This window comes from Hylaeus volcanicus, chromosome 3, assembly GCF_026283585.1.
Source record: "Hylaeus volcanicus isolate JK05 chromosome 3, UHH_iyHylVolc1.0_haploid, whole genome shotgun sequence".
In the NCBI taxonomy this organism is placed as follows: Eukaryota; Metazoa; Arthropoda; class Insecta; order Hymenoptera; family Colletidae; genus Hylaeus; species Hylaeus volcanicus.
Window position 1 is genome coordinate 19,272,089 of NC_071978.1, and position 27,259 is coordinate 19,299,347.

Below are 27,259 nucleotides of genomic sequence, written 5' to 3' on the forward strand. Positions count from 1 at the left end.
AATACTTTTGATAAGGTAACTATTATGCACATAAATTGAATGGCTCTGGCCTTCTTAGAAGTAGAAGTTACTTTGAAGAAGTAAAAATTGACTGATCTGTTCACAAATGAAAACGAAGCAATGCTCTGGATAGTTCAACAATTAATATTCCTCGAAGAATGTTATCAATGGACAAATATCAAAGCAAAAAACATTAGGTGTAAAAATTAATTACGTGTCTTTGTAAAGTAAAGTTTCTTGACAATGGTGAAAGAATGTTTCTATTTAAGCTGCAGTTATAAATAATCAAATGTGAAGACATAGAGTTAATTTCTAGAATGGCAATAGACGAGATTTGATGACTACTGAACTTCGTGTACATTGTAGTGGTCATCAGGTTGAGAGTTAGGTTATCTAAAAGGTTGGTACCCTCATGTAACAGAATGACGAGTAAATATTTCTACTTAAACTACAGTTATACATAGACTGCATTAATGCACATATGGTAAATGGAAATATGGGGAAATCTGTAAAAATATGCACAAATGTGAAGATACATAAATTATTAACAATAACACACGTGTTATACCGTTTAGAAAATAGGACGTACTTTACATACAGTCAGACTCAAATTTATTTAAATTAAATGATAGCTTTAATGTTCTTAAATAATTATGAATATATACAGTCAGTGTAAGAAGTATTCGTACAGCAACCAATTTAAAATAAATAGTTCCTGTACGAATACTCATTACACTGACTGCACATGAATAAATTTTATATTTGTATACATTTAAAATGAAATTTTTATTTGAAAAAATCAAGCCTGCCATTTAATTTTGAATTCTGTTTCTGTTTCTATGAATATATGAATTTGCAAAATAATCGCACCCCAGTTATAAATGTGTGAACATAAAGGCACAGAATTAACGATGTTAATATACAAAATAGTTTCTGTAAGGAATACGCGAGTTCACGCAAGTTTAAACCGAGAAGAGCGAAATCACTGAAGAGATTACTGAGCGAAGTGCAATAAGAGGGAAAGCAGGAGGAGGTTAATACGAAGTTTTTGCGAACAGCCCAGCCAACTCTAATTTCATGAATACTCGGATATTTGCCATTCCGGGACAGTGAAAAATTTTCTTTTGCATCGCGAGGATATGACGAAAGAGAATAGAAAGTTTTGAGTATTTGATGCATTATTCAAACCTCGAGTAGTAACTCTGTGAAAATTGCTGATAGTATCCTTAGCTTGAATATAAATTTATGTAAAAGCATGCTTCACGGTGTGGATTCAAGGAGAGTGTTTTGTCTATTTTGAAGACGACTACACGGTTCAAGTATTAATACGAGACCGTGAAATCGTTGAAATTGAAAGGATAAGCGTAAAACTCATTGCGAAACGAAAAGAGTTTATAAGCGTGCAATGCGGGCTGTCGCTTTCTTATTGAAAAACTGTCCTATCATATAACACGTACAGAGCAAAAAGACGTAATAATTTTAAAAAAGTAATGGTATTCATATCTTAATAACTGGATACAAATATCGATAAACGAATAAAAGATAAACAAATTTTGACTCCTTACTGGTTGAATAAGAAGTAGAAATTGAATCGCATAATGGTATTATATCTTACATAGAATAAACAGAAAATGGCCTCAACAACTGTTCCATTAAATAAACGACGCATATGATTCGTTATACGTTGTTTCCAGTGGTTGTTTATTATTAAAATTAAATTTTACCCATTTTTACCTTCGATAAGCTGATATAAATTTTGAATTATAACTTTGAAGGGTCGAGTAAAATTGAGACAATGGGTAATACAAGCATTTGCGTCAGTGAAGTTACACAGCTTTAAAGGATCGACCGTGTTGCGTCAAGCTTTTTAATTAAAATCCATTTCGTACGTGTAGAGTACACAGATTTGCCTCTTCCGTATTAATACCATGAAAGATATATCAATTTTGTGTATCAAACTGGAGCACGGAACGGTTACGTCAATTTTAGTCACGATTCAATTTTTGTTATAGTTCTAAAATGAAGTAAACAACGTGGAATGAAATCATTAGTTGTTAACTTGAGATTTAGAAAATTAGGAGATCGCTTAAACTGGTAATTGATACGTCTTTTGTAGGTTTTAAAGAAGAATAGAAGAGGGAAAATTAATTTTACGTGTTATACAATTTTAAAAATTAAATGGATAGAGCTTTGACATTTACACTTTTTTTTAAACAGAAACAGAGATTATTCCAGAAACTCATATAACATTAAATCACAAAACCTGATCTGGATATGCCACGTCGCCAGTAACCAGTATCTCCAGCTGATGCAGACATTAATCCATCAATAAAATGAAAAAGCAAGTTAAAGAACGTTGCAGAGAAATTATTATAAGAGAAATTCGAGTTAAAAGTAAAAATAGCAGTGTTACGAGTCTATTTAGAAAACAGCAATGCAATTTAGAAAAGAATTTTCTACATTAGTATATGTTAATCTAGGTTGACCTTAATTCCTGACGTTCATTCGTAATGTTATTAGGTACATCCAAGGTCAAGTCTGTTTCCAAAAATTGAACATCCTAAATAGACGACCAACAACACTGAATAAATTCCAGAAGACAAACACTGCAATTGAAAAATCTACAAATAGGTTCCCAGTAAATAAAGTGTTAAAAGAAGTCGTAGGAAATCTCGTAGACATTTTTTTGTCTTGGTAACAGCAACGAAATTGTTTAAGTTTTGGATGAAAGTGAGAATTCTCGCGGATTCCTGCAGGACTAATTTCCGAGGACACAGCGATGCAGCTATTTCGCGAATTATCATGTTTTGCAACGTTATGAAACAAACTTAGCACCCGCGGTTCTCGTGTGCGTGTGCATTTACACGGTGTTTCAGGTGGACATGGACAGCTCGAACACCTTGACAGGTGTATTGTACCTGTATTGGTGCGAGCGTAATAATGTCGCGCAATGCCAATGACGTAACGCAACGGTGGCCACCGTGCATGCACTGCAAGGTGAACGAATTTGAATATGTTAAATTATGATGCTTGGAGAGCACCAACTTAACGACTACTTTGTAGGTGGAGTTGTAATTCTTAATCCATAGAAAAAAAATATATAAAACTAATTAATTAATAGGTACTTGCTCTCTAAGCACCGACTTAACGACTATCTTGTAGCCGTTATGATTGTCAGTTGTAATTCATAATACATAGAACAAAATAGAAATCTAATTAGTTAATAGGTGTTTGCTCTCTAAGTGCCAATTTAACAACTATTTTGTAGGCACAGTTGTAATTCATAATACATAGAAAAAAAATAGAAATCTAATTAGTTAATAGACGCTTGCTCTCCAAGCATGAACTTAACGACTACCTTGTAGATACAGTAATGATTCTTAATGCACAGGAAAAAGTTGAAAAGAGAAATAAAATAAAAAAATAAAAAAAGTTACACGTACATAAAATGAGGTACAAGAAACTCTTTTCTGAGTTCATCCTTATACAAAATATTTAAGGTGTATTTTTATACAAACGTGTCTTTATTAAGTTTTTTCTTATTTAACCCAAACGACTTAATTTCTCAGTGCTGTTTACTTTTGTATTTCTTAAGGTTTATCATAGTTAGTTGCAAGTAGACAGTTTTGTACTTACTATCGAATACACTAAAATTCCTGTGAGAATGATGTTTCTATACTTCGTAATTGTCATCGACCAAGGAGTAACAAATTATCAAATTTGATCTGATATAATGCAGAAGGAAGAATACAAAAGAAATCGCGTGCTTTTCCGGTTTGCTTATTCATTGGATATGACATAAAGGAAAATGCTTCTCGTCTTACTCAGCACTGAATACCGTATTTTTATGCGTCGTATGTTTCCCAAACAGATGCTTTTAGTATCCTCTAGATATAATTTTTGTTATCGATAGTTAGTACAAAGACGGTATATATATGGTAATTAGCAAACTATATTTGTCAGTAATCAGTAATCATAATTAACGGTTTATGATTGCAGATTCCTCATTAATCTGAAAAGTGATTATTACAAGAATCATTACAAAGTAATTACTGTTTAACTTTGTTACACAATGTCATTGTCGTAAATTGCTTGCTTAAAGTTTGTTAATTTAATTAAAATAACGTTCTTTTAATAATTTGTTATTCATTTTCTCTGCATAATATTGAAGTAGGAACGAGAGAACAAAGTTCCTCCAATCATTGAATTTCAATTTTGAAATAAATGAACCGCGTATATTATGTAAGGAATTAATGCCTGTAATACTTAAGGTATTTAATTTCCCTCGTAACGAAGTAAAAAGACGTCTAGGGAACTGCTGAATCTTGTTAGCGCTAATAAAACACGCTGACACATTTTAATTGGTGCAGAAATTGTTGTAAAAAGTTAGGATGAAACTGAATCTTACAAAGGTAAACTTGGATAAAGTTTATCCAATAATTTGCCCACACTTAATTCGTAAGAATTATCGTTTAAAGGATGTCGGTGAAGCATTTATAATTAAAATTTGACATTCAAATATTTATTATGAAAGGCTTAATAACACTTAGGACCATAATTTATGTGCATATTGGAAATTTGAATGAAAAAGATTATTTGTATTAAAATTAAATCTAACCAACCAGTTAATTTAACCCTTGTATTTCAAACTTTTTTCTGAAGTCGTTCAATTATTAAGAATTCTTCTATCGCAATATCTCAGAATAATGATTGAAGTACAGAATTAATTTGATTGATAATATTCGGTAATGAAGTTTGCTCCTTCTCTAATTAGAAAGATATAGTTATATATAGAATGGATAGTTTTAGTGCTAAAAGAAGATTCCAATTACGAACGTTAAAACACAATTTTGATTAATTAGATACTTTAAAAGTATATATTCTTAAAAATATTCGTAGTGTACAGGATGTCTTAGACTGTGGGACGATTTTTGCTGGATATTCTAAGAGGCGTTCAGGTGTGAATTTAAAAAAAAGTATCACCCTATAGAGAATGATAAAATGAAAGTTTTTTATGTTTATAGTTTATTCATACGGCACTTAGTTTCAGAGATAAAAATTAAAAACTTAGAAGACTTTTTTCCTGAGATTCAATTTTTGCAACAAACTTCTAACTTTTCAAGTTTTATTTTCGAAACTAAGCGTCCTATGAATAAGCTGAAAACATGAAGAAGTTTCGTTTCATCATCCTCTATAAGCTGATATTGTTTAAAAATTGATTTGACGAATATAAACATTTCTCTGAAATTTTCAAGTTTCTCTTGGAAAACCCTTTTATTTAATATTCGTATCTTTTCTTTAAATTGCCTTTTTCTTAGCATTTTGTAAAGATTACACAAAACCTCGTCAACGGTCGAACAAAAGGGGTCGTGGACACCATACTTAAAAAATCTTGAAATAAAATTCGCGCGTAAAGCAGTTCGTCGTCGGAGCGTCATCGAATCTCGCGCTTCGCGAGTCCTATTCCCTTATCTTCAGCAGGAACGCGCTGAATGTTAAGTTCTGAGTATCTAACACGAGACACGGTGTACCTTTTCTGTCCTCGACGGTAATATCGTACGGTATCGCGAGAAAGGAACGAAGACACTAGCCGAATACTGGGAAAGACCAGAGCTGGTAGAAAACGAAGAACAGGAATAATGCAACGATGGGAAACGACGCGTCTCGTCGCAAACACACTTTGCTGACTAATCTCTCGACGTTTCCTAACTCTGGTGCTCTATTCGCGATCGCGTATCCTGAACGAAAACGTTCCCGCCTTTCCACGCGAAATTCAAAACCCAAAATCACCTCCTGCCTTGATAAAACCGAGCTTTCTCACTGATAAGCTGGCTGAAATTGGAAGACACCCTTGAAAAATTACGAATTTCAATGCTCGTGATGCAGAAACGACGATTACTATGCCATTACTTTTGTAAAGAAACGGAATCATAAAGAACGGAAACTTAACACAAAGCCTAAACACATTTCATTTGCACCTATTTCTATCGTGACCGATTAAATGACTGTATGATTGTATGTGATACCAAATTTAATAGTACATGAAACAATTGTATATATTATATATTCTATTGTATACAACAACTGTATACAGAAGATTGAAAACTGTCATTTGATCAGTCGTGATAGGTTTAGTGTTAAATTGAAGTATGCTTTGTATTCGAAAGTAGTAATGTACACTTTACTTTATATATTTTACATAATTATGCATTCGTACACGTTCTTGTATTTTATACTTTTATACTTCCACTTGTCATAAATGCATTTGTGCACGTTCTTGTATATTTTTCTGTATCTACACTTTTCATAAATGCATTTGTACACCTCCTTGTATATTTTTGTACATATCTTTGGACTTGACACAAGTGCATAAATATCCACAGTTCAGTTACTAATTATTATCCTACGCGATGGGCAATCTTGACGAATAGCGAGACATCATTTTCTAAAGTTCTGATTGCCGAGTCCGAATTTTATATTGAGGCAATCTCTTCAGTTCACCAAGTGCACCATTTGTTACCTTTTATCGGGTTCGACCGAACGTCGGTGTGAATTTCCATGGCATCCTGTTCATTGTTTAAGGTTTTAAGAATTCCATGAAATGGAAGCAGAGTTTCGTTAAGGTCTTTCACACATGCCAGTGTGTATTTTCGGTGCTATTATTTGCCCAGGAATTACGAAAGAAGGGACACTCGCCGCGAGACGAGAGACCGCTTTCCGGTACCTCGGGGCTTCGTGCAAGCAAGTCGTCAGGGTTTCAGGTCGTCCATACGTCTTTTCAAACATCTATGCGATATGGGAGATTTTTCCGTTCACTTTACGTGACGTGGAACAACAATGCTCCCCGTCGAATAAACGTGTAATACACCGTCGAAAAGTAGGCAAGCCTTCTTCCTCGTTTTCTTGAATGCGTCACCGGTGGCTGCTGCATTTGTGAAAATTATGGGAGACGTGAGTTTCGACGAAGCTCTGGAATTGTTGAGAAGACCTTATATCAACTGAACATCGAGCACTAACAAGAGAAGTTCAGCAATTGATGCACGTCGAAAAATTTCAGTTTCAATTATGGCCCAAAAACGATTTTAGCGGTGGAACCACCCGTTCGAAATAATTTAAGTTATTTATATTTTTGCTGATATATCTGTGTTTAAAGTATTTCTGCATAATAAGAAAATAATTAAGAAAATATGCTTCATTTTGACCGAGGAAGTGGAAAATAATTTTTATAGACGATTTTAGATGTTGACAAAAATCGATGGACTACCCTCCCTTGCGAATTCTTAGAAAAATGTTTCCTTCATTTTTAAAAAATTGGGTTTTCACTTTAGGAAAGAACTTTGTATATGTTTTTCGCAGGGTTCCATAAGATCTAAAAGGAATAAAAGTTTTAATCGAAAATGTTCATTATTAAGAGAACTACGAAATTTTGAAGATTAGCCAACTTTTTACATATCTGTCTGCCAATAAGAACTAAAAAATAGATTCTTTCGACAGTTTTATATTGTATAAAAATTTGTTCACCTAAAGACACGCAGTTTCCCGTTTTGATCATTGAAATCCGTTCACTCAATCAAGAGTTACGATTTTTTAAATTTTAGTCGAGATCTCACGATTTGAAGAATTAGCTTATCCATTATTTTCTAAACATGGACATACCAGAGACATTGTCACGGATAAATAAATCTTCAACACTGTCTGTTGATTTATGTTATTTCAAACTACCAGCAAGGAAGTGACCTTCATTCCACGTAATTCTATTTATTGAATGATCAGTAAATAACTATATAATTTTCATATTTAATTATTCATATCGAGATTCAAGATTTACGTAAGCAACGATTGCTCGGCGACTTTGCACAACAAACCTGAAGAAAACGCAATTTACTTTTAAATTTGATTTTTTTGGCCAGTAACAGGAGTTCCAGGTTGTAAATTAATTACGTTAACCATTTTGCAAAAAATTTGATTTCCCTACTGATGATTTACAGACATATCTGACTAATGCATTTGAAATGTGGTTTTTTAAATGTTTTCTGATTGGATAAACTACTATGAATAAAGTAATAAAAGGGAAGTAGTTTCTTCACAAGATGTTACTTTATCGAAAACATGTCTACTTCGTTATTTAATATCTTCCATAGGATATTCGAGAAATTTTTCTGTAGAACGTGATACTATGAATTTCGATGTGAGTTTTTCAATCATGTTCCTCTTTCTTTAATTTGTCTATCTAGATTACTTGATAGATAGTTTCCAAGATTTGTGTTTATGTACATTTTCATAAAATTGCCCACATTTTTTATTTGCCACAAATGCATAAACATAAGCAGTCTATTAACAACTGAGTGATTATAAGAAGAATTTTGAAGTATGTACATACACGTAAACGTACGTTTTCAAGTAAAGGTACACAGTATCGAAGAAGCTGTGTGGAGTTTGCTTGGACAAAGAGAGGAACAATAAAATTCAAATTTTACATACAAAAAACAGTTCATCAGCAATGGTGAGAATTCCTGGATTATTTTTACCAAACGCTTGAATAGACGATTCTAAGCGCAGCTCGTGACGGATTAATATGTATCGTAAAAATAGGTCTTCAGCTATCCTTGACAGCATTTCCATCAGCGTACCTTATAAATAATTGTTGCGCGGCGATCAAATTTCTTATAAAAATACATACGTGAGCGCGTCCGATTTGAATATTGATCTCCGTTTTCTCATACAAATTCTATTCGTTTCATTTATACATACGTGTCAATCCTCATAAAATTTTACGCTTCATAATTCATGCGCGATGAATGCGCAAGTACGAAATAAAAACTTTTCAACTTTCATACTGTCAGTCGTTGAAACGTACTCGTCGATTCAGGAACAGCGGGTTTCTCGACTTGGCGCATGAAAATAAAAAAATGCATCTGAACGCGCGTTATCGATGCAACAGCCGTTTCATGATTTGCAATAATGAACGTGTCTCACTGGTTGCTCTTGATCTTTGGTCTACGTCACCGTGCCAAAAAAAGTCCTGCACTCTTTCTATGAATGGAAAACTAAATGGTACAAGGTGACGCTGTGAAAGTGCAGATCGGCCATATTGGTATTAGAAGCAGCGATAATTGCTGGCAAATGAAAAAGCGATACTCCTTTTCAATTAAAAAAAATATATCATCTCTTTGAACCATTCAGTACGAAATGTGTAGTGATTTTTAAGGAGTACGATATGTGCTTAGTAGTTAACTCGTATATCTAGAAATTAGTGATAGTCCTTTTTAATTAGAAAAAAGTATATCATCTCTTTGAATCTTTCAGTACGAAATGTGTAGTGATTTTTGAGGAGTACAATGTATTGTTAGTAGTTAACTCGAATATCTAGAAATAAGTGACGCTCATTTTTAATTAAAAAAAAATATATCATCTCTTTGAATCTTTCAGTGTGAAATGTGTAGTGATTTTTAAGGAGTACAATGTGTGTTTAGTAGTTAACTCGAATATCTAGAAATAATAATTTGAAATCAACTACATGATATATTCAAAGACATGTCCTGTATCGCTGATAATAATATCCTTGAGCTATTCAGTAATAGAAATAATTGAACACGAAAAGGAGGAGAAAGGAACAATAATGTTGTCTATTCGTAATATAAAACCAATTTGTTTTGTCAAATGATGATTACTAAAACCAGAACAGGAAATTTCTTGTAGGTCTATTAGTTAAACATTCTGATTGTATTATGCTTCCAGTAGTTTATATACAACATAGACAAAATCTGTATGTACCATTATCAATTACCATATGGTACTTAAGATGATTTCACGATGATTTTTGACGACCTTTCCATGCACCCTATAATTTTATTAATATTATTTTATATTGCTTATTTTACCCTCGTGTGCGTTTTGCATAGGATCAAGGCTACATATATTACTGAACAGTATAATACAAAAAAATAGGTTAAATAACTTGATTTGAACAATGCTTAGCTTGCTACGGCCATGATAGCAGAACTAACAAATGTTTAATTCATTGTGCGAGACTAACGCGTTTCATCCTGAGTCAGCTAACTGTGTACATTAGTAATATTTTCCTGGTTTGTTAATAATCATTCCATTTCAGTCGGTTCTGCAATCGACCAATTTAAAATTAATATTAGCATCGGTTAGACTAACTACGCAATATATTATATTTTGTATGTTAAATTATTATTGGCAAAGCATCAGGCTAACTATTAAATATTCCGCTTTTGATAACGTATACGTTTCCACGTGTTCTCATTGCCGTCATATTAGTTCATGTTTATTACTGATTACAGAAGCATTAATAATCAGTGATATTTATATTAACGTCGAAGACAGCGACGTTCAGATAGACGATTCTTTCTAGAACTCAATGTTTAAATTTCATTTTTGTACAGAGTACCTTAAAATTATTTCACAGTGTTAGTTTTGTTTCTTTTGTAATAATTGTTCATTTAGATAGTTCCAGTACTGAATAATTCACAGATAATTCGTATAAATGATTCAGGGTAATTATTCGAATATATCATGTATTTGGTTTGAGATTACTATTGATGAAGATTCGACATAATATTCCATGTTTATAATTGATCACACGAGCATTAAGAATGGATGATATTTATATTAACATCGAAGACTTGCGACGATCCTTTCTAAAATCCAACGTTTAAGTTTCATTTTTGCATACAGAATCTTAAAATTATCCCACATTGTTAGTTCTTATTCTTCTATAGTGATTTAGGGTAATTTTATGTGATTTAAGGTATAGATGCTCTTAAATGCTCTGTATAATTGATTACAGTAGTATTACTAAACAATTCTATTTATACAAACGCTGAAGACTAGTGATGTCTCGATAAACTTTTTCTAGAACGCAGCCTCCAAACTTTAATTCTGTTCGAAGAGTTCCAAAATCTTTCGAAATTTTTTCAATATATAATTCTTAATCATTAGTTTGCAATGATTAATTTACAGGATCAATTACAGCCAATAGTCTCGAATACCAGTATCAATAATATTATTACTACCAGATGGTTATTCAGTTTCAACCATTGTTTGAAAATCTACTGTGCAAGGTATGCAATATCCTCAGTCAGGTCTTTCGCAAGGGTTGGGCATTACAATTGAGTTGTACGTATCCGAAGTTCCCAAAGTGCATGGTGGATTTGCCGCTGCACCTTGCGGGAAGGGAATAAACTCATTATTGCGTCGCCGCGATGACGTGTAATTAAGCACGGCCAGAAATTGATTGAAATCTCGTAATGAGATTCGTGTTGGAAACGAATCAAGCGCGTTACATTCATTTGGCTGGTCTGCCCGCAGCCTGTGCTCGACGAATGGCAAAAAATTAATTTTCCCAATTCGACTGCTAACGCGGTAGCGTTCAATCGTTGAAAATTAATATGCCAATTTTATTTAATAACGAGTAATAATAGGTTATTACTTATCCAGCCCCGTAAGAAATTACAGAGGAAAGACTTTAAAAAGGTAAGAGCTGTTAGTCAATTCGGTACAGGTTAATTGATACACATTTGGTTATTTAAGTTGCAGTTGGGATTCGACAAAAGAAAAATTATTAATTTGTTCAATTTGACTGTAGTAGCTTTTAATGCTTGAAAACTGATACACCAAATTTACTTAACAACTAATAATGACACGTTATTATTTATCTGGTTCCGTAAGAAATTATAGGGGTAAGACTTTAAAAATGTAAGAATTGTTAGTGAATTCGGTACAGGTTAATTGATACACATTTGGTTATTTACGCTGCAGTTGGTATTCACCAAAAGAAAAATTATTAATTTGTTCAGTTTGACCGTAGTACCTTTTAATGCCTGAAAATTGTACACTAAATGTAGTTAATAACGAGTAACGATAAGTTATTACTTATCTGGTTCCGTAAGAATTTACAGGTAAATAAAAAGGTAGAAAATGCGAGTCAGGTTATTGCAGTTAATTCGTAACTCGATAAGCATTGGAGGTATAGTGAAAGAATGGTAGTTTCGATAAAGATTTATTAATTTCTTTATTAACGAAGTAAGATATTCCTTGTCGTGTATACGGTTCCGCTTTGATGGACTGAAAGTAGCGATTTAATATTTAAAACGACGGAAATAAAGAATTCAGTAGAATCGATAGAGTCCTATAATGAAATAGGAACTCTCCAAGGACCATAAATATTAATCATCGTTTACATGTGCTCGATGCTTAACATGTACGCTAGTACAGTGTTTCTCAAAAGGAGGATACTATTGGAATAAAAAAAATGTTTAATCCTTCAAAATTGTTAACACAATTTGGCACTTTATATTTGTTCGAGCAAGTCATCTTTTTATAGATGTTATTTCTAAGCCTATTTCATTGAATTTAATTTAATTTGTATAGATTTTTCAATATTATTTTGTACTAATAACAAATTCATCACATTTTAGTCTGCTTCTATTAAAAACAATAAAAGATAACAAACATTATTTGGTATTTCGGTTAAAACGAGACATTTTTACTTGAAAATCAATTAATACGAACACGTTAACGCTGTCGAATAAGAAGGGATTAATTGATCGCACTAATTTATTTTCATTTTTATTTCTGTGCTTTAGAAAACAATTTATACAAAACGTAAACTAAGAAATGTAAAATCATCTAAATTATATCAAAAATGTTTCGAATACTTGAACCTGTTTTCCTTTATTGAAGGAGACCCATGGGAAGATGAGGTTTGAGAAACACTACGATGGTGCTTTCAACGTTACTATTATCGATTTCATGCACTCTTGTGTACAAAATGAATAACACTTTTCAAGGCTGAAAATTCTAGAATATATCTAAAGGTTTCATAGATAACAATTATCGCTGGCAAGTGAATTTTTATTTTTTTTTTTCGAGCGGCTCAGATAACGATGCATCGTAGATCGCATAACCGCTAATAAATGTACATACAGAATACGTGTCACAGTTACTGACGAGTTTTGCAGTCGTCCTCATTATTGGAAAATGATGTTTCTTTTTTCCTCCCAAGCTATTGGTAACAACGAGAACGACCGTTTGCGTGCACGTTGAACGTTACGAACGTCCGGGGCTGGTATTTACCGACGAAAACTCTTGAAGTTCCGGAAAAGTTTCCCGTTGCAGTTCGAAAACTTTCTAAAGTGAGAATCTAGTTATGGAAAAGCAAAAGTCGTTAACGGGGCAAATCTTAGCTCTCGATCTTTCAAACTTTTGTTGACATTTTCCCATCAAATCTTCTGGAAATCTTAATTTATTGTAAAATCCATCCAACGATCGTGAACTTATAATCTCTCTCGTACATGGAACGTACGATTTCCTTTTATTACTACTTAATCTCTTCATAGTTTCATAGCAATCGCAACGTTTTTTATTTACAGCCTTTACTGGTTTCGAATGACAGAATTCAAGTAATCAAAATAATTTGTGTTGTTCTTGAAACTGTCCACTGTGTGAATTCCTTTTTCTGGAATGTCGTTTAAGGTTGGTACATCTGTGTAATTGAAGAGATCAATTTTTTGTAATCATATTCAGTGCGATTTTTTGCCACAATGATGAAGCAGATGTGAAAGAAATCTCAATTATAGCTTCTTGTGTTTTCTTGTATAATTCCATTATATTGGGAATGAGAACAGCCTGATGTATATTAAAAAGAAAATAACGTTAACTGTAATTAGGTGTGGACACGAAGGGGTTTATCCTCGTCGTTAAAGGAAAATTTAGCGCACGTTTGGATATCTATTAGGTATTATTTACGTAGCACGTTTTGTTATCTGAACTAATATATTAACAGTTTTGTGCTGTTGTGGTAGTTTGCACCATTTTCATAACAGTGGTAGGACAAAATAATGTAATGACTATACTATATTGCTATACTATACTTGTATTGGTAAGAAAAATCATCAGGTTCTCATAGGTATTGGAAGGAAAAGAGTATTCATCATTCTTTTGTACATTTAAGTACAAAACAATTTGTATATATTTTATTTAAAAGTTTAAAGACGCGGGATAAATAAAGTCCCATTTTTATGAAGCTTTTAATAATGATTTTAATAATGACTGTGACTGTGAAGTCACATTTTTATAGAATAATATGGCTCGCAAATAAATTATTTGTAACAATTATTTGATAATTTCTCATATTAGGATGGATCCAGACGAATATTTACCTTACACTTTACATTCCATTATTAGCGTTTATCGATAGTTCCGATCGTAGAAATTTGCCAGAAGTCAAACGCAATGTATGTTATAAGGGGTTGGAAAACGATGGTGAAGACCTTAACCCATCTCTCATTGAAGAGGTACTTACTCTTTCTTTTCTGGGTCAACAAATAAATTATTTTTGTATGTTCTTATTGCATTAAGTTCCTCTGGTTGTGGCGTGAGCTAGGATATTTTTTATACCGTACACAATTACTCTATTTCTTGAGTCACAAAAGGTACAAACCTTGTGAAAAAATTGAAAATTTAAGTTTAAAGACATTATGTCAATTTTGAGCAGGACCAAATTTCAACAGTTTATGTGAAGAACCTTGGCTACAAAATAAAACCTAAAAATTGCCCTAAACTCGTAAAAAGAAAAACAAAGGAATCACCCTCCGAAATGCTCAAGAACTCGCGAAATGATCTCACAAAAAGAAAATATTCCCAGCTCAGTGTCGCGATACTTTCTCCGGTATTGATTATACATGATCACCGATCGATCTTTACCTTTTGCCACAAATCAGGCCGCACATTACAAACGTTCGTCGTGTAAAAATCGCTCGCACACGAGCGGCCCGAGCGCAGATGAGGCCGCATTGCGGTTCGTGGTGCACTGGCAATTTCATTCTCTGTTCCGCTACCGTGAAATTGTAACGCGGCTGCCGTACGACTCGATTCGCGATTGCCAGGACAAATGTTTCCGCGCGGAGCCGCGTCGTCGGCTTCCCGTGAAAACGAAAGTTTAATGCACCCGTTGCGTTGATCAAACAACGCCGCGCGTTTCTCGATAGCGCTCGTTGGCTTCGGGATCAGATTTTTAACCAGCGCGTCGCGCTAACGATCGCTGTTTGGCTCGCTGCGACGGAGAAATCTGATATAATTGCCGCAACGTTTCGCCAATGACGATTTCGACGACGGCTATTTCCACGTCGACGAAGAATTTCTATGCCCCCCGGTTGGTGGTTCGAATCGATCCAATTAATTCGCCGAAGAGAACAAACGGTTGATTGTAATTTCTTACGTGCGCGGAGTTCTCTATGCGTCTCATCCCTTCACTGAGCGGAGGATAGTTTGCTGTGTAATCGTTTTAGAGGAGCGAGATGGATTGTTGTTGTTGTTGTCGTATCTTGAGGGAAATAAAAGGGTGTAAAGAATGTTGGTGATTATCGTGGCGTGTCTCCCATTTTATGCTGTTTTTTTTTTATTACACAGAATATGTTTTACAAACTGATAAAAGTAAAGGGTCTTCTAATAGGAGCTTCAGGAATTTATTTTGTGACACTAAAACTACCAATTTAGCCACTTTAATCCATGTACTCCAAACTTCTTTCTAAAGTGACTCAATCATTGACAATATTTTTTTTTACCATAATATTTAGGGGCAATCGTTGTAACAGAGAATTAATTCGACTGACAAACTAGATGTATATTTAATACATGTACGTCATTGACCTCAGTAGCTTTAGCGTTAATAACGTAACACACCTATTAGCATAGTCGTGATGGACGTTTAAAAAAATCAGATATATTCCGTACACACCTGTGTTTTATTAACAAACAAAATTTTAGAGGCCACTTTAGAAAATCCTTTACATTAAAAATGTTCATCGTTCAAATGTTTCATGTTAGCAAACATAAGTGAAATAAATTTATTTGAATGATTAATGAAAAACAAAAACAACGCAATACTTTACTTGTGATATTTTCATATTTAGTTGAATTGAACAAGTGTTCTAGCAACTTACTTATTCAAAATGAAATTTTACTTTGGATTAAGAGATTAAAAATTGTTTTTATCTTTCACTCGATACTTAAGATTCTTCTCTAGATAAATATATTGCTGGTCAATTGGTGGTCGTAGATAACTTTAAGCAGTTACAACAACACGTGACGCTTATATCGTTTCTGCTATGGGACTGTTTACTCCAAATTTATTATATTCTTTAGTATTGAATTTCTAGTTTTTAACTTTTTTTACGTATCAACTGGAAAAGTCTTATTAGATTTTGTCCTGTTTACTGAAAATTTTTCGTTTAAAACGCTCGGTTCACCCTTTGTTCTACATTGCTCCTAAGTGTTCGACTCGCTCGATCTTTCCCCAAGATTACGTGCGCATAATGGTACATTAGCGTTGTCCGAGGATATAAGAAGAACTGAAAAATCATGCATCCCGCCACTTCTCATTAAGCCGCCCGACGTTGATGGAACAGTCGTCAGCACCTCGAAACAAATAACGAAACAATCTTTTTCCGCTTCTTTTTTTCAGTGAAAATATCTCCAGTGTTAATTTACTCGCGTTTACAACATTCCACAGGTTGTACGTTTCAATTCACGCCTAAGTTTCTCCTCTGCGTTCACGGTACCCAACGGGCGTCGAAAGCGTCAGAACACGTTCCGTGTGTGTACATTTACTTTCCTCGGCTGTTACACATGTCCAGGTGAAAATATTCAATTAACGAAATGGAATCGATCGAATTGCCTTTGGCTATTTTCCTCGGGAAAACGAGCGTTGAAGCGTTTTCTAAATTTGTTCTCCACTTCTTCGTCTCCGACATTGTTATTTTAATACTGGAAGTGTTTCGCGCCGGTCGGTTACTTTCAAAAAGCATGCAATATTTTGGTCTTGCAAGGAAGGATATAAAATATTCATGGACGTTACAGAAATATTTCTTTGGGCTATTTTTGTCAAAGTTCCAAAACATTTTACGTACGTTGCGTATTTACATTAATTTATATTTAACTCTTTCTTTTACTCTTGTTGTATTGGGTTATCCAGAAAGTTCGTGCCAATTTTTAAGAAACATTCAAAGCACATTTGAATTTCGATATATATTTATTGAATTATATATGTACCATTTTGTTTCACAATTTTTCCACCTTTCAAGGCATGTCCACGTGTTATTTGTTTTCAACCATTCCGATATATTTAGACCTGTATTACCTAATTATTTTTTATTATCTTTTTTTACCCCCATCATTTCTTTCAAGTGTCTATAATTAATCTTCGTTTTTAGAGTCAAAATGTAAATGAATAATAAATAGTAACTTGTTCAAACTCAATTACAAATAGCACAAGTAGACTTGCTAAAAATTAATATCTAAATAGTATTATTAAAAATGAATACATAAGTAGATGCAATTATTAGTAAAAGGATGGGGTACGTAAATACGCAGAAGCTTGTTCGAGACTGCAAAATTATCATTCATTCATTTCTGTACGCGCAAAGGTGCCTATGAATGGAACGTTTTTTTTATCGCGTTTTCCATCGACCGTATTATGCAATAAAGGGTAAATTATCCGACTGGTGTATCTATATCAGACATTCTTCATTCTGCACTGTTTTGTCTCTACCATTGACCAGATTTTTACAAATTTCTGAAAGGCAGGCGATTTTTATGCACCGACTCGAGCGCGTTTTTCATCATCTTCCACCGTCTGAACTTTGTGCATGCATTTTAACGTAGCATCACGGTTGCTTACGTAACACCACAAAACTCGTTGTTGCATCGTGACTTCTTGAATTAAAGAAGGAAAAAGATAACGCTGAGTTCGTTTTCTTCTGTTTCCTTCAGTTTTGTTAGGTTTTGTTACATTTTATTCAGCTTGCTTCTGTACTTTTCAATTTGAATCAATTTTCGTGCGTTTTGATGAGGTTTTTCCAGTTGTCTGCAGTTTTGTTTAGGTTTCTTCAGATGTCTTCAGTTTTGATTAGTTTTCCTTAGATACCTTCAGCACTTTTAAATTTGGGTCAATTTTCATGCGTTCTGTTCAGATTTCTGTAAATTTTTCCAATTTTCTTCTAAATATCTTCCGTACTCTTTACTTTTCTTCAACCTACTCCATTTTAAGCGCGTTCCATTCAGTTTTATACAATTTTCTTTGCAATTTCATGTTATCTTGTCTAGATTCGTTTATTATTGTCCAGTTTTGTTCTATTTCTTTCAGTTTTATTTAGTCTTCTTCTGTTTCCTTCATTTCTATTAGGTTTGCTGGCGAAATTTTTGCAAACTCCAGGAAAGTATGCGACTTTTTGGCTCCGACTCGAGCACGTTTTTCTTTATCGTGTACCGTCTGAACTTTGCGCGTGCATTTTAACGGGGTATCACGGTTACTTACGTAAAGCCATGACTCGTCGTTGCATCGTGGCTTCTTGCATTAAAGAACGAAAAAGATAACGCTGAATTCTGCACTTACGTATCGTTACTCCAAATCTGAGAATCCAGGATCGTTGTTACGCTGCCACGATTCTCAACGGCGCTGGCGTAGCTCGACAATTACGTGATGTTTCTATTGCGCAACTGGATCGCTGGATGGAGACCTTGATTACGTTTGCACGTTCGCGGATACTTTTATTTTTTTTTTCCATTTCTAACCGCCTTAAAGTCTCCTTCAATCGGGAATAATTTTCTTTCGTCGTTTATATCACGTGGAACAATATTTTGATTGAATGACTCGTTGGTAGGAGAGATAATTTGAAATTTGTATATACAGAAACTTTTTGGAAACTTGGAATTTTTTAAATCAACTTTTAATTTTCCTTTCTTGGTTTCGATCAATTTTTTACGTTAGTACTTTAAGTAGTAAATAGTTATCATTTTTTTAAACTCTTCATTTTGAATTTCGTTAGAAAACTGTTGTGCTTTGTATAATTGTTTATTTTTTCGAGTCACTTCTGTCATTTTGAGAAACACGTTGGAAGCGCGTCGCGCAAGAAGCGAATAACGAACCAGGTGAAACTGCATATTACTCGCCAAGGATTCAGAACTACCGACTCTAAGGTTAGAGTACAAGGATTGACTTAATTAGCTACAAGTAACGCACAAGTGTTCCGTGCGACTGGCGTCGTTTGTAATTACGAAGTTTTTGTTCCGTTCAAGGATCAACTGCAGGGCTCGTGATTTCTTCCAAAATCAAATTACAGTCGACGTGATTTTACTTACTTTTCAGACGTCTTCTCGGGGTCTCGAATGACCCCACACATTTTTAACACTTTGACCCACGATTTACTGTAGGTCGCGAATGCCATAATCAGGTACAAAATTCCTTGCGCCCTTTCATACCACGTGTTTGACTCGTGTTGTTCATGTTTGGTTCAAATTCTGTACTACGAGTCTCACACGTTGTTATAGGTTAAAGGGTTAAATCATTTATAGTCTTATTCTGTTTTCTTCGGTTAATGATACTTTAACTACCAATCTGTTTATTAGGTGTAGAATTTCTAATCTCTATTACAATGGCTCTAAATTCATAACCTAGATCCTCAACCTGATGGTCACGGTTAGTACCCACCAAATTCCGCCTATTATCATTCTTTTAATAGATTATAAGTGTACTTGAAAAATTATTAGGTATAAAAATTAATTATTTGCCTTAAATTCGATCTAAATGCATGACTGTAGTTTAAATAGAAATATTTACTCTCCATTTTGTTTGGAAGAAAATTTTCAACATTGGTATATATAATAACCTAGGCAGACATTAACTTTTGTATACTGCTAGTAGCTATATCAAAATTTTTGTCTGCTTCGTAGAATTGAGCATTATAATTGTACAATCAATAACACAATCAATAAAATCCTGTAGATTGATACTGGAATTAAAAAGCCTATAAATAAGCTCTCAGTAGATAAAGCATTAAATTCTGATTGAATGACACCGACCAAAAGACGCATTCTAATGCCACGTTAAAAACTTAAGAAAAATAAGAAATGTAAGAATTATAGTATTTCAATAAGTACGTGACAGAAAGAATTTTAAAATTAGATCTGAACGAATCAATTATGTCTTCCTTAGAAATTTACGATTTTTGTTATGTAGTATTCGATAGGTACTACTTCGTACATTTTCTAGTCTTTTTTATAAGAGAGGAGGCATTAGTCGTTACAATGTGCTTATAAAACATCAACATGTTCAAAGTTTAAAGTTCGAATATACTTTCAATTGCACGTGACATCGCGCAAGATGGTATTTCTTTTTACACACATTGTAAACTTACCTCTACAACTAGCCACGCCTTTCTCTGTTTCCATTCATCATTAAAGATACAGAGAATTTTACAGGTAGCATTATTATTCTTCCACGAATATTGCAAATTATATCATTCAAACCTGATACATCTTAACCATATTTATTTAACTGTCTTCTACAAGTCAATTTTGTATTTTAACACCTTTTCTCAGTGGGTTACTTTTAATGTATGCTAATATTTTTCAACGTGATATATAATTTAATAGGGAATTTTGTTTAGACATTAATTGATATTCTGAAGAGAATTCAAAAGAAATGATTGAAAGTTTAAAGCATTACATTGACTCATAAAAGACTGTCAAAATAATGTGGTTTTGTGTAAAACAAGTATGAAATCTTACTACTATGATAATGTATGAATTATCTAAATGTGTAAATTATTTAAAAAGCATATAGTAATTAATGAGTACGTTTTTTTTTTACCAATTCTTCTTTTCTGTATATTTCGACAATTATTGTAATGAGAGGATTTCAATGGCTCTAAAAGTCACACTCTGAGTAAGCTTATTTTGAATTAATGCAAGAAAGAGATGCAAGAAATCAACTCCACATCCTGACTCAATTGCATTTACGTCAACTTCCTCGTTCAACTATGAATTTTCCATTCTCTTTTCATTGCGCACAATAACAAGAACTGCTACACAGGTGTCAAAAGATAAAAAATCGCCTGTATCGTTTCGATCAAAGTAACATCGTGCCAATATAAACTCTAGATAAATTGGCTAACGTTCCTAATCTAACGATCGAAAGCAGAGATATGCATTTCCAGTAACGAATGAAAGATGTTATCTATTCGATAAAAATTACACTCGGAATTATAAAACGAAACGAAATTTCACGTAATGAATAGAAGCTTATCTGAGTAACCGTCTGATGAAATAAACGCAGTATACATAAATTTCTACAAGTGTTTCTATTCAGTATCTATTATTTGAATCAAATTTTACTCGTCGCATCTAAGGAACTATTGAATGTTTTTTTTGTAAATAAAATACATTTAAATTTAGAAAATTGAAAAGAATAATTATTGTAATACGCAACATCGACCACAGTTTTGAAACAGTATGTTACAAGAAATACGTTTGTTAAACTTTCCAGAACATACATTTTTTAATAACAAAGTAGGCCTGTCATTGTAGCCGTGGTTGACATTTAAACAACATCATCTTTTACGTTTTTATTGTTCGAATATTTTTGTAAAAATTGAACATACTCTACATCGCTACTGTTTTAAACAATATCATAAAGTACTCTTTGGAAAATCCCTTTACGTTACAAAACGTTGAATCTACATTTGCTTCGAATTTTTGTTTTCACTGCACTCCAACCTTACAGCCATTTTAAACGACTCGACGCTGCCATTGTCATTTAATGGTTCGAGCGATTACGAGGAACGTTCTCGACTTCATTAGAATTTCAATCGACCGTACGATATTTCGAATCTCGAAAGCGGAAAGTCTGCAGTGCAACAAAGAATGCAAAAATTTCGACTTATCGGCGCACGCTTGCATTACTATGGTCAGATAAGGCGACCGCGCGAATTTTATCACGCGGCTGCGTTGACTTTTAAAACGAAAATGACGTTAACGAACGTTGTGAGTTAACAACGCGGCTAATCGTTCCACGCGTTTGCTAAGTAATCGTAGGTAAATTCGTCCTTCGTTTATTATCTGCTAATAACGTGGCTGCATTTTATCGTACAACAAATGCGCGTTACTTTTTTTCTATGTACTCGACTGCTTGGTTTCTTTGGATAATATTTGCTCGATGCAGTAATTCTCGATTACTATTATACGTGAGTTAATTCCACGCGAAATTAGATATCTTGTTAAAGGAACCTCTCGAATTATGTTGAAATTTAGATGTATTGAGAAATTTTTAAGAATTTTTAAAAATTTCATTCATCTACTTCCATTTCTCATTTTCATTCTATCTATCAGACTTGCATGTGCCTTCGAAAAAATTCCAATAATATTTTCTCGTTAATCTCGCATGCAAGACGAAAGGTCCCATTGAATCATTATAAATAATTTGCGCGCATGCAGTAAAAAATTGCAGCTTTTGCCTTAAATAGAATGAGGATACTGTTAGAACACAAATAAAGATCAACTTTTTCACATTGTTAATAAATTATGTAACACGTTAAGTAAATAAATAAAAGGAGATAGCCGGTATAAATGTTAAGTAGTCAATTCCCTAAGAATTAATCTTTCGCAATCTAATTATACCACAATTCATTTACTTACACCGCAATTTTAATTAAACGTGTTTCGTTAATTTCAATACTTTTGTGTATTTAAATACAAAATACTTCATACTTTAACTATTAAATTTTTAATTTTAATTACACGAGATTCTTTTTTATTTTCCTAGTTCGCCCTGTTACTATTCATCAATATTTAAAAATTTGACTGCATAAAATATTTACACATGGTTTGGTACCTACAGATTAATCCTTTGCTTTTGTTGTTTAGATTAGCAGTTTTGTTTTATTTATTTAACAAACATTTAACATGCTTTATGAAACAAATAATTTAGAAAATGTTTCCAACTGATCTATATAGCTATATGATATAATATTGTATATTTTTAGGTACGAGTACATCCATCCCAAAACAACGATATCCAATTTGACAATCCTTCATTCGTGAGACTACAGTTCTATTTCAGTAGATCTCTATCCTCAATTCCTGGAATTTGTGAATACCTATTGACGTAAGTGACAATAAACCCCAATATCGTAATTGTATATACTAAAGGGTCCATCTATAAATGTCCATTTCCGAATAAAACAATTGTTTCGGATTCTCGAATCGAGAAGGGTATTCGCAAGAAGCACTAATTAATTTTAATTAATTACTTCTAGGAGGTTAAATACGAATACAGAGAGGAAGCAAACTCGATTACGTAAATAAATTTCATTATTTCTATCAATATAAAAATATCTTCATTGGATCATTCTTTATTTTAATCTCTTTAGGGACGAATTACTTTATATAAACTAAAATTTTGACTGACATTGAGCTCATGATATTTATCAGCTTCCCGGCGATGTTGCCGTGATATTGGAACATTTAATCATGAATATTTATTTACAATTGTAGTAATTACTTCCTCGTTGCAATATTTTAAATAACTTATAAACTAAATGCCTCGTGCCGTCATGTTAGTTCAAGTTCACCCATAGTGTCACCATGAGAAAATAACAATTTAGATAAGGTCAACATTTTGACTAAAAATCGTTTTTGGGAATAAATGTGACTACTTTTGTAAATTGGTGAATTTTACCGACGGCTCATATAACCAATTCTAGTTTAATGCAATTAATTTCCAAACGAGAAACGAATAAAATACAAACTGAAAAAAAGTCGGGTTGAAAGGGTTGACGGACTCACGAAACGAAGGTTTTCCCGGACCTCATTACGCGTATGCAAGTGTTTGCAGGAAATCTTTCTGTTTTTCCATGGCAAACGTTCGCATTTCGAAACTTGTTTACGAAAAATCATTTCGCGGGGTTATGTGTACACTGCGAATGTTAACCCCGTAATGTTTGAGCGGCGCAACGTTGCGTGCGCGAGGATTGCGTAGCGCGGCGCCGTTGCTGTTGAGGACCATCGACTAACGCGACAAATGGCCTGCGAATCGTCTGCGAAAGCCATTTTCAGAATGTCGCTCGTTCGAGACCAACAGCGAGCACAGTGAAAGACGTCGCCGTCGGGGACAGGGGACGATTTGCATTCGTGTAAATAATTCCGTCGCTTGGCATCGTGTCCTTTCAGTCGTGGTTCTCGTCCCACGAAGAACTCTTTTTTTCTTGGAAGCTCTGACGACCGTGTCTCCAACATATACTGGTGTCTTATGCGGATACAAATTTGGGACATCGAATAAATAAAACGTATTCTGAACCGTTTTATGAAAATTGCAATGTGAAATATAAAATTATCTTTCACGTTGAACGACGGAGACAAATTTCTTGTTTGGACACAGAGTTCGAGTAATGAGTAGAAAGTAAATATGTCTTGTGTTCGATGGAAATTGCAATCTGAAGTATAAAATGAAATTGTATTTTATGTTGAATGATGTAGGCAATTCTTTTCTTTTAATATAAATTTCATGTAACGAATAAAAGGTAAACATGTTTTGTGGTCAATAAAAATTAATATTTGAAGTATAAAATGATATCGTATCCCACGATATAGACAAATTTTTTCTTTCAACAAAATCTTCAAATAACGAATAAAAGGTAAACATGTTTTGTATTCAATGATTATTGCATTTAGAAATATGTGGAATAAATATAGAGAATGAATCGTTATAGGGTGTTTTTATTCTTCAGAGGCATTCTTCTCAGCTGCACAATGACATATTTTTTAAAGTTCTCAATTCTCTCAAAGAAATTTCGATTTCTCCAAGGTCAGTCATTTGGGCTATGTTAGTTCGTAAATATTCTTGTGGGCATTTCTAAATAAATGTTCAAGGGAAACGCGTAATTAATCATCCAATCAGTGGCCGTGACATTTTCCTGTCACTCAAAATTAATTTAACGATGGTTCATTTATAGAAGTCCGTCAGTTTACTGTCAAAAACTAGTTTATCATTAATTTCAAGAAGTTATCACCAGTTTAGAATGAATGCTACTGTTAATTTGGTAAATTAATTGCTTCATTAATTTTTGAATGTAACAGAGTAACTGTACCTAGTTTCGACAGTAACCCAGTCATTGACATTTGGAATTTTTTATGAAAGCACTATATTTTCTATTTTTAGTAATAAATGTCAAAAGTTTAGATAAGAAATGAACATAATGATGTTCTCATTATACCCTCGAACAATTCACACATTGATATTACGATGACTCGATGACCATGAGAATTTATCCATAAAATAAACTATTATTTTCATACAAAAGATACCGTTTATATCCCATAAAACGTTCTATCTTCTAATATCATAATTTAGGCAGAAACTAATATTCACAATCTCCATACCATTCTTCAACATGACGTTGTCAAAATGTCAAAGAATGTGTCGATAATAGGAACAGTTTCGTATACCTATTGCGAATTTGCTTCAATTCCATTCACGAATTTATAATCATCCCAATATATGTTTATACACGTTTTAAACTAATAGATCTGCATTTTCCTAGACTTACATTCAGTCAGAAGTTCTAATAGTTAAATACTCGAAGATGTATACGATGACCTAATCTGTTATTTCTCGATTTAAAGGGCGCGAAGTTAAATGATGTTCCGCTGGGAACTTGTTGCGCTGCCCCCACGGGCCAGGACGAAGTTCCCTATCCAGTTAATTTATATTATCGGGATAACTTAGTTTCGAGGAGCGGCGGAATAATTATTAACATCGCTGCACGTACGGCCGCCTCCAAACCTTCCTCGAGTCTCAAATTGGAAAATTTATTACCGCTCCTCGCGTGCTATGAACATTGTCTTCGAGACATTGTGCTCGAAGAAACTTAATATACCGAGCGTTCCTGCAACATCTCTGGCGTGTCGCGCTTGCTCGCTATTAAACGTCACGGTATCAACGACATTGCAATTCGAAACTCGTCGAACGTTGCAAATATAACGTCGCGATAATCGGCGATGTGTTTCGATTCGTTCTCCGATCGGCACAAACAGTATCGCCCTATCGGATATCTCCGTTTGCTACGTGCGTGCACGTACGATCAACGCGGGCCAGCGCTCTAAATCCACGCATTAGGTGTAAATCCTCTGTCAAATAGATGCGTCACGACTTGAAATACCTTTCGTCGAATGATCGTGTCGTATTTTAACTACGGATATTCTCTTTGACGCGGAAAAGCGCAAACAGCCGCAAAGTGGTTTCAGAAAAAGGATCTCTACCTAGAACCGAGAGAATAGTCGGAGAACATGTCTGTCGATATTGGGGAAAAAATTGGCGACGTTTTTTCAAAAATTTAATAACATCGGAGTGTCGTACGTAGAAGTTGTCGTATTTTATGACTGCCTCATGAAATGGTTCTGAGATATAAAAGCAAACCGAGGAACGGTGTACATACTTACATAAGATATACATGGATATAGAGTTTGTGGAAAAATTAAATAGCATCCATGCTTCGTGTATAGAAATGTCATTATGCTAAATTTCATCGTTGTCTGATAAATTACTTTTGAGGTATGAAACAAAATAGAGATCAATATGCACACATCAATAACATACACAATTTTTTTTGTAAAATTTAATGGCATTAACGACCCACATTGTATGGAAGCCATTATACTAAATTTTGTCACCTTGATGAACCAGTTCTGAGACACAAAGCAAAACAAAGCCTAGCATACATACGTGTATACACACATTCATACACACAAGATTTTCTCCAAAACTTAATTGCATGACTTTCTATATATAGTGATAACTATACTAGATATTATCGCTGTTTGATAAATCACTCCAACATACATAGACACACATTCATACAAACGGAATTTCGTAATCAGTTTTTCTGCATATTTGAACTCGGGTTACCTCAAAAGATTGAGGAATGCAAAAGCTGAGGTTATCAGATTTTCACGAGTAACAATAGTTGAGTACGTAACTAGATGCTTCTTATTTAACCAGTTGTATTATTTTAGTCTAACGATCGCGTCATATTCTACCTCTAATGTCCCCTTTGATAAAATGGAAATTGGATTCAAAGGACCCCATGGTCGTCTCTAAGAAATAACTCGAGAGGACTCTTCGGCTGGAGAACATCTATCGACATTGGAAGCCTAGATTTTCTACTTAAACTACTGATTCTATCCTTTCCGTTACACAATCGCGTTATATTGTAACTCTAAGGCATCCTTTAACATTAAAATTCGGGTCAAACACTCACTTGGTGATTTTTAAAAAAGGACTCGAGCATCAGGAATCTTCCTATTTACGATCTATGGACGTTGAAAACCTAAATATTCTACTGGGACTCCCAATGATATCCTTTCTATCGTCCGATCGCGTGATAGCTCGACTCTCATATCC

General features: G+C 33.8%; 1 protein-coding gene across 2 annotated transcripts in view; it reads right to left on the reverse strand.

The window, feature by feature from the left end:
- Positions 1-27,259, reverse strand: part of LOC128874430 (thyroid receptor-interacting protein 11-like) — an 81,683-nt gene that overhangs the window by 35,002 nt on the left and 19,422 nt on the right. The window lies entirely within an intron of this gene.